The sequence below is a fragment of the Ursus arctos genome, unplaced genomic scaffold, assembly GCF_023065955.2.
Source record: "Ursus arctos isolate Adak ecotype North America unplaced genomic scaffold, UrsArc2.0 scaffold_11, whole genome shotgun sequence".
In the NCBI taxonomy this organism is placed as follows: Eukaryota; Metazoa; Chordata; class Mammalia; order Carnivora; family Ursidae; genus Ursus; species Ursus arctos.
This window is the reverse complement of record NW_026622775.1, coordinates 55,225,515-55,243,705: the sequence shown is the minus strand read 5'-3', so window position 1 is coordinate 55,243,705 and position 18,191 is coordinate 55,225,515. Positions and strand designations below refer to the sequence as shown.

At 40.1% G+C, this 18,191-nt stretch overlaps 1 pseudogene; it reads right to left on the bottom strand.

Annotated features, from left to right (window-relative positions):
- Positions 1 to 8,048: 8,048 nt before the first annotated feature.
- On the bottom strand, positions 8,049 to 9,602 carry LOC113245483 (Y-box-binding protein 1-like; annotated as a pseudogene).
- Positions 9,603 to 18,191: the final 8,589 nt, after the last annotated feature.

Sequence of the window (18,191 nt, the reverse complement as noted above, 5' to 3'; positions counted from 1 at the left end):
AGTTATGTCGTATTCACTTTAATAAGGCAAAATATCTATCATACTTAAAACTGTATGGGAAATTTTTAAGAAAATGATTATAGATTCCATCCAGAAAAGATACTCTGGGTAGACATTTTTTTTTAATTGACTTTAAAAAAAGAAAGCTTCTTATTTTGAAATAATTATAGACTTAGAGAAAGTTGTGAAACTAATACCTAGAGTTCCCTGTATTCTTTACCTATCTTCCCCTGATGGTGACATATCTTCTATAACTGTAGTACAATATCAAAGCCAGTAAACTGTTAACTGGGCTATAGACCATATTCCATTTTCACCAGTTTCTACGTGCACTCTCGTGCATGCACACGTGTGTGTATGTGTGTGTATGCATGTGTATGTGCTTATAGTTCTATGTAGTTTGATCTCAGTTATGGTTCTGTGTCATGACCACCGCAATTAAGGTACAGAGAACTGTTCTGTCACCACAGAGGAACCTCTCTTGTTCTACCCCTTTCTAGTCATATCTTCCCTCCCTCTGTGTCTTATCCCCAAGCCCTGGCAACCTGTTCTCCATCTCTGTACTTTTGTCATTCCCAGGCTTTTATATAATGGGAATTACACAGTGTGTAACCTTTAGAGATTGACTTTTTTCACTAAGTGTCATGAACTTGAGGTCCATCCAAGTAGTTGCATGTATCAGTAGTTTATTGCTGAGTAGAATTTCATTGTAGAGATGTTCCAGCATCTGTTCAACAATTATTTCTTTGAAAGATATTGGGTTGTTACCAGGTTTTTGTCATTTCAAAGCTGCTATGAATATTCATGTACAGTTGACCCTTGAATAACGTGGTGGGTAGGGGAGCTGACCCCCCCCCCCACAGTAGAAAATCCACATGTAATATTTGACTCCCTCAAAACTTAATTATTGATAGCCTACTGATTGCTGATAGCATAGCCAATTACCACATATTTTGCATACTATATGTATTATATGCTGCATTCTTACAATAAAGTAAGCTAGAGGGGAAAATGTTATTAAGAAAATCATAAGGAAGAGAAAATACATTTCCAGTACTGTACTGTAAAAAATTCCTATGTAAGTGGACCAGTGCAGTTCAAACCCACGTTGTTCAAGGATCAACTATACAGGTTTTTAGTTATGTATGTGTGAGCATAAGTTTTCATTTCTCTGGGATAAATGCCCAAGGGTATATAATTGCTACGTTATATGGAAAGTGCATGTTTAGTTTATAAAAAACTGTTGAACAGTTTTCCAGAGTGGCTATATCATTTTATAATTCCACCAGCAGTATAGGAGGAATCCAATTTTTTCCGCATCCTTACCAGCACCAGTCTTTTTTAGATAGGTAAATGGATATCAAAACATTGTAAGAAGTCACGCAGAGGCCACATACAGACTGAGTCAAGTGCATGGAAAGAGATACTTGGCTTGTATCTGAGCCTGAGGCCACTTTTTCAGGGGGGTTGACAGCAAAATTTGTTATAATGTAAATTCGGCAGGCCTTACCAGCCTGTAGCCATGTATCAGTTAGCAATGGCTGCAAACTGAACTATAGTCAGTTAAGCACATGAGGCTATTTTCCTCCCATAACAAGAAGTCCAGAAAGCAGCAGTTGTAAAGACTCAAAGATAGTGGTGGCTGCTGCTTCAGGAATCATCACCACATTTGTTCAAGAAGAGGAGAGAAGGAGATAGGGCACTGTTTGTACCAGGAAGGAAAATATTTTCCCAAGAACATTGCTGTAGCTTTCTGTTTTGGTCACATGCCCCTGAACACTACCTTGAGTCCCACATGGCTGGAATGTAGTAGGGAGTGAGGTCTGAAAAGATGGTCGGGTCAGGCATTTACCATTGTCTGCCACAGGAACAATCCACATTAATGGTCAACTTTGGCCAGCTGAAGGCTTCACCTGATGATGCATGGCCCACCCTCAAATATTTCTGGGTGTTATTGCAGGGGTATCCCATTTGTGCTTATAAGCGAAGTCCCATTCCACTCCGGATTACTGTGACCCAGCAGGCCCCTGTGAGGTATGATGTTGACTATAGGGCTTTGCCCTCCCCTAGCCCCTGCCATAGTTTTCTTGCTGTCACCGAGTAACTAGAACCCTCATTGAAGTTGGGACTGCATTCTGTGCCAAAGTGGGGAAAGAACCCATTCTCCCTGCTCTGTGCCTTGTATTTCACGATGCCCTCCCTGGATGCATTTCTTTGCTTTGGACTGCAGACCTTCAACTCTCCATTGGTTTTGAGCTCGTCCATGGCCTGGGCAGGTGACTAGACACTAGCTATCCTTTCCACAGAGAGTTCTTTTTCATTCCTGACAGTCACACAAAAGCATACATATCCTAGCATGCTCTTTCTGTGGCAAATCATCTCATGCAAATGGACAACTGTGGAGGGGACTCTGCCAGCCTCACCTGACCAATTGGGAATCTTAGTTTAAGTCCAGAAAGGACCACCCATGTATATATACTGTCTTCTTTTTGATCTCCTGTGTTAGTTCAGCTGGTCTACGTGACTGGATCACTAACACTGTCTTCTCTCACTGCTCAGTGTTTGGTCCCCTGGTAACAGTGTTGGAGTGAAAAAGGACTATTTTCCAGTCAAAGATGGAGACTCAGTTAGAACTTTCTCCATTCTTGTGGGTCCAAAGAGAGCTCCTATCTTAACTGCTACCTTCTTGACTTAATACATGCAAAAGTATTTGGGATTTGCATTAGTTAAGATGCAAATGCCGGTTGCTCTAACAAAGAGTCCAGTATAACTGTGGTGCATGCAAGACAAGTTTATTCCTCTCTGGGCTCAGAGCTGATACAGCATCTCTGCCACCCCGTTGCCTTTTATCTTATTGCTCTGCCATACTCAACAGGCAGCTTCAGTCCCTGTGTCCAATATAGTTAGCTCTCTCTGTCGTGTTCACACCTAGCCAGTGAGAAGGGGCAAGAAGAATGGGGGAAAACACTCCTTTCCTTTTATGGGCAGAACAGGAAGTTACCCACATAATTTCAACTTAAATCCTATTAACCTGACCTTAATATCTTTGCCCCACTTAGCTATAAGGGAGGCTGGGAAGTGGTCTTTATCCTAGACAGCCACAAGATTAGCTAGAGCTTCTATCAGAACAGGATTACAGATATTGGGCAACAACTAGCAGAATCAGATACAATGCCCTCTAGCTTTGGGGCCAAGAAGGAGTGCTATAAAATAGAGGGCAGTGGTTCTCAACTGGGGGCAATTTCTGGAGATATCATTGTTTGTCTTAACTGAGGTTAAACAAATATCCAGCCTAGAATGTCAGCAGTGCTGAGGTTGAGAAACCCTGCCTTGGGGATATATCTTTACAAGGTCCTACCCTACCACATGTTAACAATGTCTTGGCTTTCATTTGTGCTTTTTTGTCCTCTTAGGTAAGATTTGGATGATATCAGTGTGCTTCCAATAAATTAGAATCGGAACTTGCAATGGTCTGAACATTTGTGTTTTCCCTCATCCCCCAAATTCATATGTTAAAATCCTAATGTTAGATGTGATGATATTAGAAGGTGGGACCTTTGGGAGGTGATTAGATCATGAGGTTGGAGCCCTCAGTATTCATGCTGTCACCGAAAGACCCCACCAAGCTCCCTTGCCCCTTCTTCCATGTGAGAACACAGCAAAAAGCCACTGGCTGTGAACATAGAAGAGGGCATCATCCAACCTTACTGGCATTTTGATCTTGAACTTCTAGCCTCCGGAACTCCAAAAATCAATTTCTTGTCCTAATAAGATACCCAGGGTGTGGTATTTTGTTATAGCAGCATGAATAGACCAAGACCGAACTGTAAGACAGCATTTGCTCAGTTTGCCAGAGGTCATGTTAACGAAGGAATAAAACGTGTCCACCCTTGTGTACAGTTCCCTAGCAGCCAGTAACCACCCGGCTTTTGTCCTCAAGAGGAAGATTTCCTTCTTTGGGTTTTCCCAAGCTATTTAATAATATGTAACATACCACTAATCCAGAGGAAAGAAGGAAATCTATTCAATTAAAGACAAGTATAATTTTGTACAATTAATCATAGTCTTCTTAAGGGAAATAAAAATAATTTGTTTTTAGGAAGAAGGAGCCTATAATTATTTGGTGAGAGAGGAAAAACCACTCATTAATATATCATGTTTACTTTGGATGTGGTGAAATAGATTGCAGTTTTTGCTGTTAATCTTAGGCATGAAAAACTGTGTGTTAAATTTTGTCATTTCTGGTTCTGATAATCCACTTTGATGACAGATTAGAAATGCAGTTTGGCTTTTCAGGACATAAATCTTAAATAATCAACATGAGAGAACAGCACCAAACCCTCCAGAGAGGTTTCTAACACGAGATGATGACACTTGTTAATAAACTCAGGATTAGTGATGTAACTTGTCACTGGTTCAGCCAGAAGACGCAGGGAAATATCCCATTTGCCACAGTGACCACTCAGAAGTTGTGTTCTATAAATCTGGGAAATCAGCTTCGGGAAATTCTCCCCTGGGATGATGATATACGACGTGTCATCCATGCCTCACGGAAAACTTTTATTATTTTAGGTTGTTATTTAGGCATCAGACATTTTTTCTTGTGGGCAGAAGCAAGAATACTGTTCCTCATTTCCTAGTTCCCTAGATCTGAGGGAGCGTCTAGGTCCTTCATCGGACTTTACAGTCACTTCTCTTAAAATACCCATTTCACAATGAATCACAGAGTACTTTTGCATGTTTGCTCCATTTCCGCCCACTATTTTAGTTTTCACATCATTGTTACTTGTTTTTCCAATTAGACAGTGGGTATCTTGAGGAGAATTTTCACTTCTTATACTTTGTTGCTCCTATGACATCTAGTAGATTTCCTCCTACATTGAACATCTTTATGGATTTTTTTGGTCTTAGCTTTGCTTAAAACCGCGGTTATTAAACATGCTCTTGGAGTTGTGGTTATACTTACCACCATTATTGTGTGCAACTGTTCTTCATTATGGAATACAAAAGAATTTGGAACATAAAAGAAGAGAAAATAAAAGATCAGGATTTTGTGTGATTAGGAGATATTTTAAGGAGGGAAATGAATGCACATACATACAATAAAACAATATACAGCACTTTAATTTGGTGTATCTGCTGATATCTAGTAGAGATCATCTAAAGCAGAATGTTTCTGAAATGTTAAGTTTATGTAGCAATAAAGGAAAACTTGTTAATATCTCTGATTATTTGTGAACTGAAAGGAGCATAGCCCCAGGCGTCCAAGACAAAGACCTGAGCCCCTTGTCAGCCTTCACCATTTATTGGCTGTGTGCCTGTAAGCAAGTTACTTTAACCGTGATGAGCCTCATTTTCCCTATGCATAGAATGGGGATTATGATATCTTCCTTTTAAGAGTTTGTGAGTATTAAATTACACAAATTCATATATAAAGCACCCAACACCCTGCCTGGCAGTGTACCAGAGTTCTTGGTTACAAGCAACAGAAACCAACAGTGCCAAACTTAACAGAGAAAAGCAGTTCTAGTAGAATGATTCTGGATACCTCACAGAATCAAGGAAGAAATGAACAACCCAGTTTCAGAACTGGGAGACTCTTGTCCTCTCAGCAGCAGGAAGTTCTGACTATTTTCTGGGTACAGTCATTTTCAGGATGAGTAGAATCATCTCCAACCAGCCTCAGTTCTGGTCAAGATTTAAATTCCCAGGAAAAAGAAGCGCATTGTTTTACATTAAGTCACCTGATTTTACAGAGTCTGGGGAGTTCGGTTAAATCATTGGCAGCCTCACCATTACCATAAAGAAAGTGGGAATAACAATCTCTGTAGAAAATGGGCGATAGTTACTGAAAGAAAAAAGGGAAGATATTTGGAGAAGACAAAACATAGATTTCCATGGTGTTAGCACATAGTAGGTGCTCAGTTAATGTCCATTTCCTTTTGGTCATCCATTTATTTTTTTATTTTTTAAAAGATTTTACTTATTTATGTATTTCAGAGAGAGAGAGAGGGTCCAAGGGTGGGGAGGAGCAGGAAAGGGAGAGGGAGGAAAGAATCTCAAGCAGACCCTGCCCTGAGTGCAGAGCCTGATGCAGGGCTTGATCTCATGACCCTGAGATCATGACCTGAGCTGAAATCAAGAGTTGGAGGCTTAACCCCCTGAGCCACCCAGGCGCCCTGGTCATCCATTTAAATCCTTTCCACTTATACCTTCATGTAAAACTTGCAGTGTGTGTGTGTGTAACATTATGATGGTTTCTAACAGTTGGTATTTTTAACAGTGGATAAGCTAAGACTGATACTCTTTTTTCCCCTTCCCATGATTGTCTTCAGTCTCATCCTTGACACTTTCCATTATTCAGTGAAGACTTTGGTATCTGGCTCATTGTCTCCCTTTCTCCTCTGAACCCTGTCATCAGCTTGGTTGAATTCCACATCCATATGGTCACCCACTTCTCCAATACTAGCCTCTCACTTTGTTAACTCTTCATATGGTGATTTTCTTATCTTCTTCCTTCCAGTGACCTTATCCTCCATTTCTACCTCAGCCATTTATTCCCAAAATTGTCTAGAAAATCACCAATATATACATCATTTTTTCTAATCACCAGCAACCTCCTAGCCTTCTAGCTTGCTTTCTCAACTACTCTCTGTATGCATTTTACCTCATATTATCTCTTCCTATTATCTTCTTTATACAGCTTGGATTCCATGGTCCACTCTCTTGCCCATCACTGAATTGCCTGAATTGTTCATGTTTCACACTTGGCCTGGAAAAATCAACATCTCTGGGTGAGCCCAGTAGCACCTGGCTGCACAGTACCTCCAGGGAAAATGACAGTCATCGGGCTCAAAAGGACCTTCCATATACTCCAGTAATCCTACATGTCTCTCTGGTCAGTTCATATTTTCACTCTCTATATTAAATTATTCTGTTAAAGTACTCTTTAAAAATCAATGTCATGTTGATTTTGCTCTGAAATATCTGTTAAACCCATTGACTTTTCTCTATCCTTACTATAGCCACTTCAATCTAATCCACCATAATCTCATGCTTGGATTACTACAGTGGCCTCCTATCTGGCTTCTATACATCATCTCTTATTTCCTCTCAATTCATCTTCCCCAGTGTATCCAAGGTCATCTTTTAAGACTTTTCTATGGCTTTCTCTTTTCTTTAAGATAAACTTCAAAATCTCCCATGTGTCCTATGAGGCCTAGTAAAATCTAGCCCACATTTATTTTCTTTCCTTCCTTCCTACTTTCCCTTCCTTCCTCCTTTCCTTTCTTCCTCTTTCTCTTTCTCTTTCTTTCCCTTTCTTTCTTCCTCCTCCCCTCCCCTTCCCTTCCCTCCCCTTCTCTTCCCTTTCCCTTTCCCTTTCCCCTTCCCCTTCTCCTTCCTTCCTTCCTTCCTTCCTTCCTTCCTTCCTTCCTTCCTTCCTTCCTTCCTTCCTTCCAGACCTTTATTAACAAGAGCTTGCTGTTTGTTGACTTTTTTGTAAAAATCAGGTTGTAAACTTTTTAAAAAAAAAAAAAAGATTTTATTTTTCAAGTAGTCTCTACACCCAATGTGAGGCTGCAACTCACAACCCTGAGATCAAGAGTTGCATGCTGAGCCAGCCAAGCACCCCCAAGTTGTAAACTTCTATTGCAAATTAAAAATGAGTTTTGGGATGCCTAGGTGGCTCAGTCAGTTAAGCATCTGCCTTCAGCTCAGGTCATGATCCCAGAGTCCCCCATGGGATTGAGTCCCCCATCAGGCTCCTTGCTTGGTGGGGAGCCTGCTTCTCCCTCTGCCTGCTGCTCTCCCTGCTTATGTGCACTCTCTGACAAATAAATAAATAAATCTTTTTAAAAAATGAGTTTCTTAAAAATTTTAAGGTGACCAGATATGCAATGATTTAAAAATCCTTTAAAGGTGTATTGAGAAAAACTAGGCTTTTTTTTTTTTAAACACATTTGTCATTACTAAAAAGAAACATCTTTAGGTAAAAAAAATAAAAACCCCATGCTGCATAGATAATGCAGATAGTTCTATTTATCTGGTCAGTGGGCAAAAAGCAAGCACCTAAGGTCTTTAGCTCCAACCTTTTGTGCATTTCTTATTGCTGGAACTTCATATTCATTTCTTCTTGTTGGACGAGTAAACCAGACAATAGTATAGAGACAGTACAGCTGGTGAGCCAGCATTTGCTCAGCCCTGCCCTATTCAGTCTCGGGAGCAGATGAATTCTCAGCTGGTGGATCGGCTACTTTTGTCTCTTTGCCATTGTGTGGCTTAAGGTTTTCTGGGTGTCTCTGTGTGGGTAATTGAAGTTGTGATAGTACCGATGTTGAGATGGGTGCTGACTTTGGATCTCATATCCTTGATTTTTCTTATCTTCTTCCTTGATGTCCTCTTTAGGCTGTCTTTGTTGAGGAGGACCCCTGTGGAATTGTGGTCTATAATCCTGATACACGTTCTGTCTCACTGGTCTACCCTGTTCTCCTGCACCCTGCTTGTCAGCTCCCTCCATCATTTGTCCATGCACAGGAGGGTTGGCGCTGCTAGGGTCTCCGTGTGTACTCAGTTGGGAACTGAGCCCAGCCCTCCTTCTTTCCCCACTCTCACTGTTCTAGTACTTCTGCAGGTAATTATGTGGAGGACCCTGTGACGTGGATAATGTGGTTAATGGTTAATGTCCACTGTGTATTTACAGCTTTCACTGGGTCTCCACCAGCATCCTGTCACATTTCCCTTTCCTCCTTCAATGTCAAACTCCATAGTCTCTCCACCTCAAACACTGTGAAGGGGCTTCCTGTGGTTATTCTTGTTTATGGCAGTCTGGTGTACAGATCATCTCTGCGATGTCATTCCTGTTGATGAAACCATACCAATTTCTTTCTTTTCTCAAGCTTTTACTGAAATTCCAGTACAGTTAACATACAGTGTAATATCAGTTTCAGGTGTACAATATAGTGATTCAGCACTTCCATATATCACCCGGTGCTCATCACAAATGCACTCCTTCATCCCCATCACCTATTTCCCTCATCCCCCTACCCACCTCCCCTCTGGGAACCATCAGTTTGTTCTCTATAGTTGAGAGTCTGTTTCTTAGTTTGCCTCTCTCTCTTTTTTCCCTTTGCTTGTTTGTTTTGTTTCTTAAATTTCACACATGAGTGAAATCATATGATATTTGTCTTTCTCTGACTGACTTATTTTGCTTAGCATGATACTCTCTAGCTCCACCCATGTTGTTGCAAATGGCAAGATTTCATTCTTTTTAATAGCAAAGTAATACTCCATTGTATATATAGACCACCTCTTCTTTATCCATTTCTTATGTTGAACTGTTCCCCAAACCTTTGTTGCAATGACCTTGTCCCCACAGGCAGATGCCATAATGTGAGTTTGTCTAGGCTCACTCCCTGTGCCCCTGCCTCTTCCAGTGGTGCTGGTGGTACTAGGCTTGGGGTCGGCAGTGCTGAGGGAAGGCAGCTGCTGGGTCCTGCCTTGCCTGTAATGGTTGTGGTCATAGTGACTAGGGCAGCTGGAGCAGCTGGGACTCCTTCCAGGGTATGATAGTAATAGACCTGCAGCGGCTTACGCTTATTCATTTTTTTCATTTTGTTTTGCTGTTTCCCCCCTCTGTCAAGCTTCTGCACATTGGCCCAATGTTCAATTTCTAGAATAGTTTCCATCTCAGATGATTACATAGTCAGGTGCTTGGACCTCTCTTCTCCACACTTACCCCAGCCCTACTGCCTTCTTCACTTGATTAGCTGTTTCTCACTCTTTCTCACCAAGACTTAGTTGAAATGTTACTTCCTTAGGGAATTTCTCTTGATTGCCCAGGCTAGGTTACCCCCATTCTGCATTTTTATGGCCCCTCCACTTGGTGATTTTCTTTCATAACATTTGTCACAACTGTAAATACTTGTTCCAGTGTCTACCTTCCCCGATGGATTATAAGCTTTATAAGACCAGTAGCTGGGGGGTACCTGGGTGGCTCAGTTGGTTAAGCATCTGCTTTTGGCTCAGGTCATGATCCCAGGGTTGTGGGATCAAGTCCCACGTCGGGCTCCCTATTCAGTGGGAAGCCTGCTTCTCCCTCTCCCTCTGCCGCTCCCCATGCTTGTGCTCTCTCTCTGTCAAATAAACAAGTAAAGTCTTAAAAAAAAAAAAAAAAGGCAATAACTGTTGTTCATCACTATTTGCTGAGGCCCTGACACAGTGAAGGGAATGCAATGATGGAATGTCTTCTGGCTGTGTATCTGCGGACACATGCCTCCAATGAGCCACACTCAGCTGTTCTGTTGCCCTGGAAAACAGAGGTCTTTCCCTAGTGCTTGGAAAATATTATGTAAATAAATAGATTTTTCTCAATTTAACTTTTTCTGCGATTATTATTTTAAAACTTTGGCTCGAGTTCTCAGAAATACCTAGGTCATCCCCCAAATTAACAAAGAAGTACCACTCAAAGATTAATAGAAAACTTGAAAGTAGCTAATCACACATAGTTTTAGAGTTAGCCTTCCCCTCATTTATGTGGACCTGTGTTCATGACATAGTTTTAAAAATATTAATATGTATAATGTGTGATATATATTTTCTGCTACTAAGAAATGCTTAAATTATGTAATGCAATCAAATATATTGCTATTGTGTGATGCTCCACAAAAATTCCCTGTCTTTCAGGTGCTATTTATACTATTGCTGGGAAGCTGGTTTGTGTTAACATTTCTACTTTGCAGATGAGATGAGGATGAGACATCGCCACGGTGATTCAGTATCTGATGCAGACTGCTTTAAACATCTATCTATTTTTGTTTGGTTCCCCCACTTTATCAATAGCTTCACAACACCTCCCCAAATTGTATGTTAGTCCAGACTTATGCCAAGAAAAGGAAAAGGAGGAGGTGATAGATGCTGGCAGGGAAGCAGGCTTTACCATGTATTTCTTTAGCATTCTGAGGACTGGAATTAGAAATGTATTTGAGCATAATCCTTTATAAATAAAAAATCTTGTCTGAGTTGAACCCTCAGGTAACAAACATATTTTTTTTTCATTGACTTGAAAAGAATGAAAAGGCTGGAAGTTAGAAACCAGAAATGTGATTGATATTTTGGTAAAATACAGGTACTAGATTTCAGAAGAAAAAAACAAGCTGAAGAAAAGAATGCTTTTTAGACTGAGAAACCAGAAGAATGGTGTCAGATGAGACTCTAGGCGGTGATGATTGAGCCATGGCTCTCAATGCATATGCCCAGAGAGCCCACTGAAAGAAAGTACTCGTAAGTATTAGTAATTATGAAGTAACAGCTTCGTTCTATATGCTTTGTGTAGGATGGAGTCATCTCTTTTGCTTGTGAATAACCTCACATGTGTGTTATTTTCCCCATTTTTCTAATACATTTTAACCTGGAGAGTTTAATAACTTACTCAAGATCACTAAGTGGTTGGTACAGCCAGAATGGTCGAACTGTAGTTAAACATCATGCTATATTGCCAATCTCATGTTTATTTTTAGAGTCTTGCCTAAAATAGAGACTAAAGCTTCACTTTGACTGAAAAATATTCATGTTTTACTTTGTCACCTTCTAAGCAAAATTTTTTCAGCTGATTTACTCTATCTCTGTTTTGCAGAAGGGAAAAAGGATACTTTTTATAGCTTCGGTTAGGGATCATCTACTTTATACTCCTTTATTTTAAATTAATAGAGTCTAGGGGTTAGCCTAGTAAATTAATCAGATAAATTAATATGTCAGTCTTAAAAATAAGAAGATGAATTCTGGCCTGTTTTTTTTCCACTCATAGGTTATGTTGGGACCTGTAAATATTTGCTCCTTAATGCCTTAACTTAAGCAAGTTATGAGTACTGCTTCCCAGAGGGGACTGATTATTATTCTTTATAGTATTGGCATGTTTCACTTTTTAAAATAATTCATATATCTCATCTCAGATATCATCACTTCTTTTCCATTTCTCTACGTATTATATGATACATGCTGTTCTGAGACCCACTACTGCTTACTTGGAACAACATATTTATAGATTTCATGGAACATTGGGTTCAGCTACTTTAAAAAGAGAAAAACACAGTAGTCTGTTAAGGAGACTAAACGATGTACATTTTGCATTTAAAACAATTGATTGTTTTTTCCCCAAGATCAGGAACAAGATAAGGATGCTCACTCTAGCCACTTTTATTCAACATAATATGGAAGTCCTGGCCAGAGCAATTAAGGAAGAAAAATAAATAAAAGGCATTATGTTGGAAAGGAAGAAGTAAAGCTGTCACTATTTGTATTTGACATGATATATATCTCCCTAAAGATACCCCCCCACACACAAAACTCTGTTAGAACTAATAAATGAATTCAGTAAAATTGCGGGATACAAAACCAATATATAAAAGTCTTGTATTTCTAGGGGTGCCTGGGTGGCTCAGTCATTAAGTGTCTGCCTTCAGCTCAGGTCATGATCCCAGGGTCCTGGGATCGAGGCCCACATTGGGCTCCCTGCTCAGCGGGAAACCTGCTTCTTCCTCTCCCACTCCTCTGCTGGTGTTCCCTCTCTCGCTGTGTCTCTGTCAAATAAATAAAATATTAAAAAAATTTTTTTTTTGTATTTCTAAACACTAATGGCAAACTACAAGAAAGAGAATTTTTTTTCCTGGTCCCTTTATGCTTTAAAAAATTTTATTTTTAAATTTAAATTCAATTAATTAACATATAGTATATTATTAGTTTCCAAGGTAGAGGTCAGTGATTCATCAGTCTTATATAATACCCAGTGTTCATTACATCACATGCCCTCCTTAATGTCCATCACCCAGTTACCCCACCTCCCTCCCCTCCAGCAACCCTCAGTTTGCTTCCTATGATTAAAAGTCTCCCTCTCTGATTTTGTCTTGTTTTATTTTTCCCTCCCTTCCCCTATGATCCTCTGTTTTGTTTCTTAAATTCCATATATGAGTGAGATCATATGATAATTATCTTTCTCTGATTGACTTATTTCTCTTAGTGTAATACCTTCTAGTTCCATCCATGTTGTTGCAAATAGCAAGATTTCGGGTTTTTGATGGCTGAGTAGTATTCCATTGTATTATATATATACCACATCTTCTTTATTCATTCATCTGTCAATGGACATCTGGTCTCTATAAGAAAGAGAAATTAAGAAAACAGTCCCATTTCTAATAGCATTAGAAATAATAAAATACCTAGGAGTAAATTAAACCAAGACCTGTATACTGAAAACTATGACACTGATGAAAGAAATTGGGGAAGAAACAAATAAATGGAAAGATACTCATGCTCACAGATTGTAAGAATTAATACTGTTAAAAAGTCCACACTACCTAAAGAAATCTACAGATTCAATGCAATCCATATTAAAATTCCAATGGCATTTTCAAAGAAATAGAACAAACAATTCTAAAATTTGTATGGAATCACAGAAGACTTAAACAGCTGAAGTAATCTTGAAGAAAAGGAACAAATTTGGAAGCATCATGCTCCCTGATTTCAAACTGTATTTCAAAGCTGAGATAATCAAAACAGTATAGTATCAGCATAAAAACAGAGACATAGTTCAATGGAATAGAATCAAGGCCCCAGAAATAAACCCATGCTTATTTGGTTAAGTAGCCAGGGATACATAATGGGTGAAGGACAGTCTTTTCAATAAGTGGTTTTGGGAAAACTAGACAGTCAAATGCAAAAGAATGAAACTGACCACTAGCTTAAACCATACACATAACTAGCTCAGAATGGTTTGAGGACTTAAACGTAAGCCCTGAAACCATAAAACTCTTTTTTTTTTTTTTTTTTAAATGATTTTTTATTATATTATGTTAGTCACCATACAGTACATCCCCGGTTTCCAATGTAAGGCTCAATGATTCATTAGTTCTGTATAACACCCAGTGCACCATGCAATACGTGCCCTCTTTACTACCCATCACCGGTCTATCCCATTCCCCCGCCCCCCTCCCCTCTGAAGTCCTCAGCTTGTTTCTCATAGTCCATAGTCTCTCATGTTTCATTCCCCCTTCTGATTACCCCCCCTTTCTTTATCCCTTTCTTCCCCTACCGATCATCCTAGTTCTTATGTTCCATAGATGAGAGAAACCATATGATAGTTGTCTTTCTCTGCTTGACTTATTTCACTTAGCATTATCTCCTCCAGTGCTGTCCATGTTGTAGCAAATGTTGAGAACTCGTTCTTTCTGATAGCTGAGTAATATTCCATCGTATATATGGACCACAACTTCTTAATCCAGTCATCTGTTGAAGGGCATCTCGGCTCCTTCCACGATTTAGCTATTGTGGACATTGCTGCTATGAACATTGGGGCGCATATGGCCCTTCTCTTCACTACATCTGTATCTTTGGGGTAAATACCCAGTAGTGCAATGGCTGGATCATAGGGTAGCTCAATTTTTAACTTTTTAAGGGACCTCCACACTGTTTTCCAGAGTGGCTGTACCAACTTGCATTCCCACCAACAATGTAGGAGGGATCCCCTTTCTCCACATCCTCTCCAACAATTGTTTGAAACCATAAAACTCTTAGAAGAAAACATGTAAGCTCCTTGACAGTGGTTCAGTGATGATTTTTTGGATTTGACACTAAAAGCAAAGGCAAAAAAAAGGAAAAATATATGAGTGGGACCACATCAAACTAAAAAGCCTCTGCATAGCAAAGGAAACCATCAACAAAATGAAAAGCAACCTACTGCATGGGAGAAAATATTTGCAAATCATGGATCTGATAAGGGGCTGATATCCAAAATATGTAAAGAACCCATACAACTCAATAGCAAGTCAAAAAAAAAAAAAACACAAAAAATCTGATTAAAAACTGGGCAGAAGATCTGAATAGAGATTTTCCCAAAGAAGGCAAACAGATGGCCAACCGGTACATGAAAATATGTTCTACCTTAGTAATCATCAGGGGAGTATAAACCCAAACCACAATGAGATATCACCTTAGATCTGTTAAAATGTCTATTATCAAAAAGACTTGAAATAACAAGTGTCGGTGAGGATGTGGAGAAAAGGGAACCCTTGGGCACTGCTGGCGAGAATGTAAATTGGTGTAGCCACTATGGGAAAAAGTATCAAAAAATAAAAAATAGAACTACCATATGATCCAGCAATCCCACTTCTGTGTATTTATCCAAAGAAAACAAAAACAGTAATTAAAAAAATATGCACCTTCATGAATATGGGGCAGCATTATTTACAATAGCCAAGACATGGAAGCAATCTACGTGTCCACTGATAGATAAATGGATAAAGAAATTGTAGTACACACACACACACACACACACACACACAGACACGCACACGCACACAGTGGCATAATATTCAGCTATAAAAAAGAATGAAATCTTGCCATTTGACAACATGGATGGACCTTGAGGGTATTATGCTAAGTAAAATACGACAAAGATAAGTATTGTATGAGCTCACTTGTATGTGAAATCTGAAAATATACACATACATAAAATCATGATACAGAGAATAGACTGGTGGTTGCCAGGGTTGGGGGGTAGGAGAAATGGGTGAACTATTTTTGTTTTTGTTTTTAGTTTATTTAATAAGAGAGCGCGAGTGCGCTCACACACATGGTTGGGGAAGGGACAGACGGAGAGGGAGAAGCAGACTCCCCGCTGAGAAGGGAGCCCGACTCTACTGGGCTTGATCCCAGGACCTAGAGATCACAGTCTGAGGCAAAGGCAGATGGTCAACTGACTGAGTCACCCAGGAGCCCCTGTTTTTGTTTTTAGTTTAAGTTGAAAGTGCTTAATTTTAGTCAAGATCACCTAGGAGGATGATGTTTGTATGGGTCTATCTGGCCTATATTGGAGTACTGCCCATCCTGTCTGCTTTAATAACAGCCTCCCACTCTGAGCCCCTGTGGCTGGGGGGGGGGGTTAAGGTTGTACCTGAAGTCTTTGAGCACCCCACTCACACAGCACCACTTTTAATCAATCACCTGGCTAATGACCAATCAAATTTCCTGTCTTCAACAAAGTGAGACAGATTTTGGCCACTTGAACTGAAAAGTGCTATTGGGCTGGAATGAACTATTTCAATTCTATGCATAAATAGAGAAAGCGGGTCTGCAGGAAGACGTGGAGACTTAGAACAGGGGAGAGCTAAAAAGGGAGATCTTGTGACCACAGAGAGCCGGGAGGTGGCAGAGAGAAGTGCTCCGATGGTCCCTGAGGCTTCCCGGTGACCAGTTCCTGTTCCCATGGGGCTCCAGCTTGCTTCCTTCTGATAGAATGTCCCATACAATAATCCCTGGGTATTTGAATTGCTTTAGTGGGTTTCTCTTTCCTGCAACAGAAAATCTGGAATACAACTACCTAAAGCCTTTGCAGATTTGGCATTATGTGGATGTGGTAGATTTTCAGGGTTCCTGGGAGGATCAGGGGGAGACACTGTAACATGTTAGCTGGGAGAGCAGGCTCTATAGCTGTATTGCTTGGGTAGAAATTCCAGTTCTGCGGCTTACAGGTTGTGTGATCTTGGACACTTCCACCTCTCTATGCTTCAGGTTCCTTGTTTGTTTGCAAACACAAGGATAATGATATTTTTCAACATCACAGTTGTGAGGATGAAACACATGAAAACAGTGTAGTTGGCATGTAGTATTTAAGTATCCAATGAGCATTAGCTGTTATCTTAGTGAGGCCTTGATTTTACACACACACACACACACACTCTCATACATAGGCACATGTATGTACATATATACAAACATGATAATGTACACATGCCTATATTATAAACAAACCTATAATAAAATATAGCTTATATGTATGTATATATATGTACACATATAAAGAGATGTATACATGCACACACCCCCATTACCCAGCCCAAGTCTGAAGCTCTGTGCTCCTACAGCACTTTGTCCACATTTATATTACAGCCTTTATCACACTGCATTACAGCCTACTTATGTATCATTTTTCTCAATACCTGTGAGGCTCACAATTCAGGTAATTACCTTCTTTGTTCTCTTATCCCCCAGAGATTTTTGTCTGGTACTGAGGATATTCCTGGGCTCACAGCAGATTTACGTTGTTGGATAGGTAGATGCTAGATGATACTCCACTATTAGATTATCATCCCTTTAGCTTAACACTTGGCTCTCCGTTAAATTCACATGTCCCTAAGTGACTTAACACTTCACACTGTTGTATTATTTACCACTTAGAGGAAATGAATTTCAACGTCCTTGCCGAAAGTGGGCTTTGGCAAAAGTGTAGGAGAGAGATTTTAGGAGTCTGAATGTCTGTGAGCGATGGGCAAGTGAAGCATGTGAGATTCGTGTTCCTCATTCTTTTGTTCCGGAACAGTTCTCATAGTAACGTTTCTCTTCCCAGCTCAACTTATGTGATCAGCAGTGGCTGCGTGATATTATCCATCACTGCTTTCAGCTTGGTTGTAGCAAAGAAGGAAGTGAACGGTCACATTTCATTAGTTTGCTGGGGCTACAATAACAAAATTCCGCAGTCTTGGTGAGTTAAACGACATCATTGTATTTTCTCATGGTACTGGAGGCTAGAAGTCTAAGATCAAGATGCCATCACGGTTGGTTTCTGGTGAGGCCTCTCCTTCTGGCTTGCAGAGTTGCCTTCCTGCTGTGCCCTTACATCGGCTTCCTCTGTGAGCACACAGAGGGAGAGAGAAAAAGGAAAAGAGAACTCTCTGGTATCTCTTCCTCTTAAAAGGACACCAGTGCTATCGGAATAGGGCCTCATCTTTGCTACAGACTGAATGTCTGTGGCTTCCCAAATTCATACACTGTAATCCTAACCCCCAGTGTGATGGTATTAGGAGGTAGGGCCTTTGAGAGGCGATCAGGTTTTGAGGGCAGAGCTCTTATGGATGGAGTTAATACTCTTATAAAAGAGACTGCAGAGAGCTTCCCTTGCCTCTACTCTTGTGTGAGGTTATGGGGAGACCACAGTCACCTACGAAACAGAAGGAGGGTTCTTACCAGACACTGAATCTGCCACTGCTTCGATCTTGGACTTCCCAGTCTCCAGAACTGTGAGAAATAAATTTTGTTGTTCATAAGCTACCCAGCCCACAAAATTTTGTTACGGCAGTTCTTCTGAACTCATTTAACGTTAATTACCTCTTTAAAAACCTATTCCATTGGGAGTTAGAGCTTCA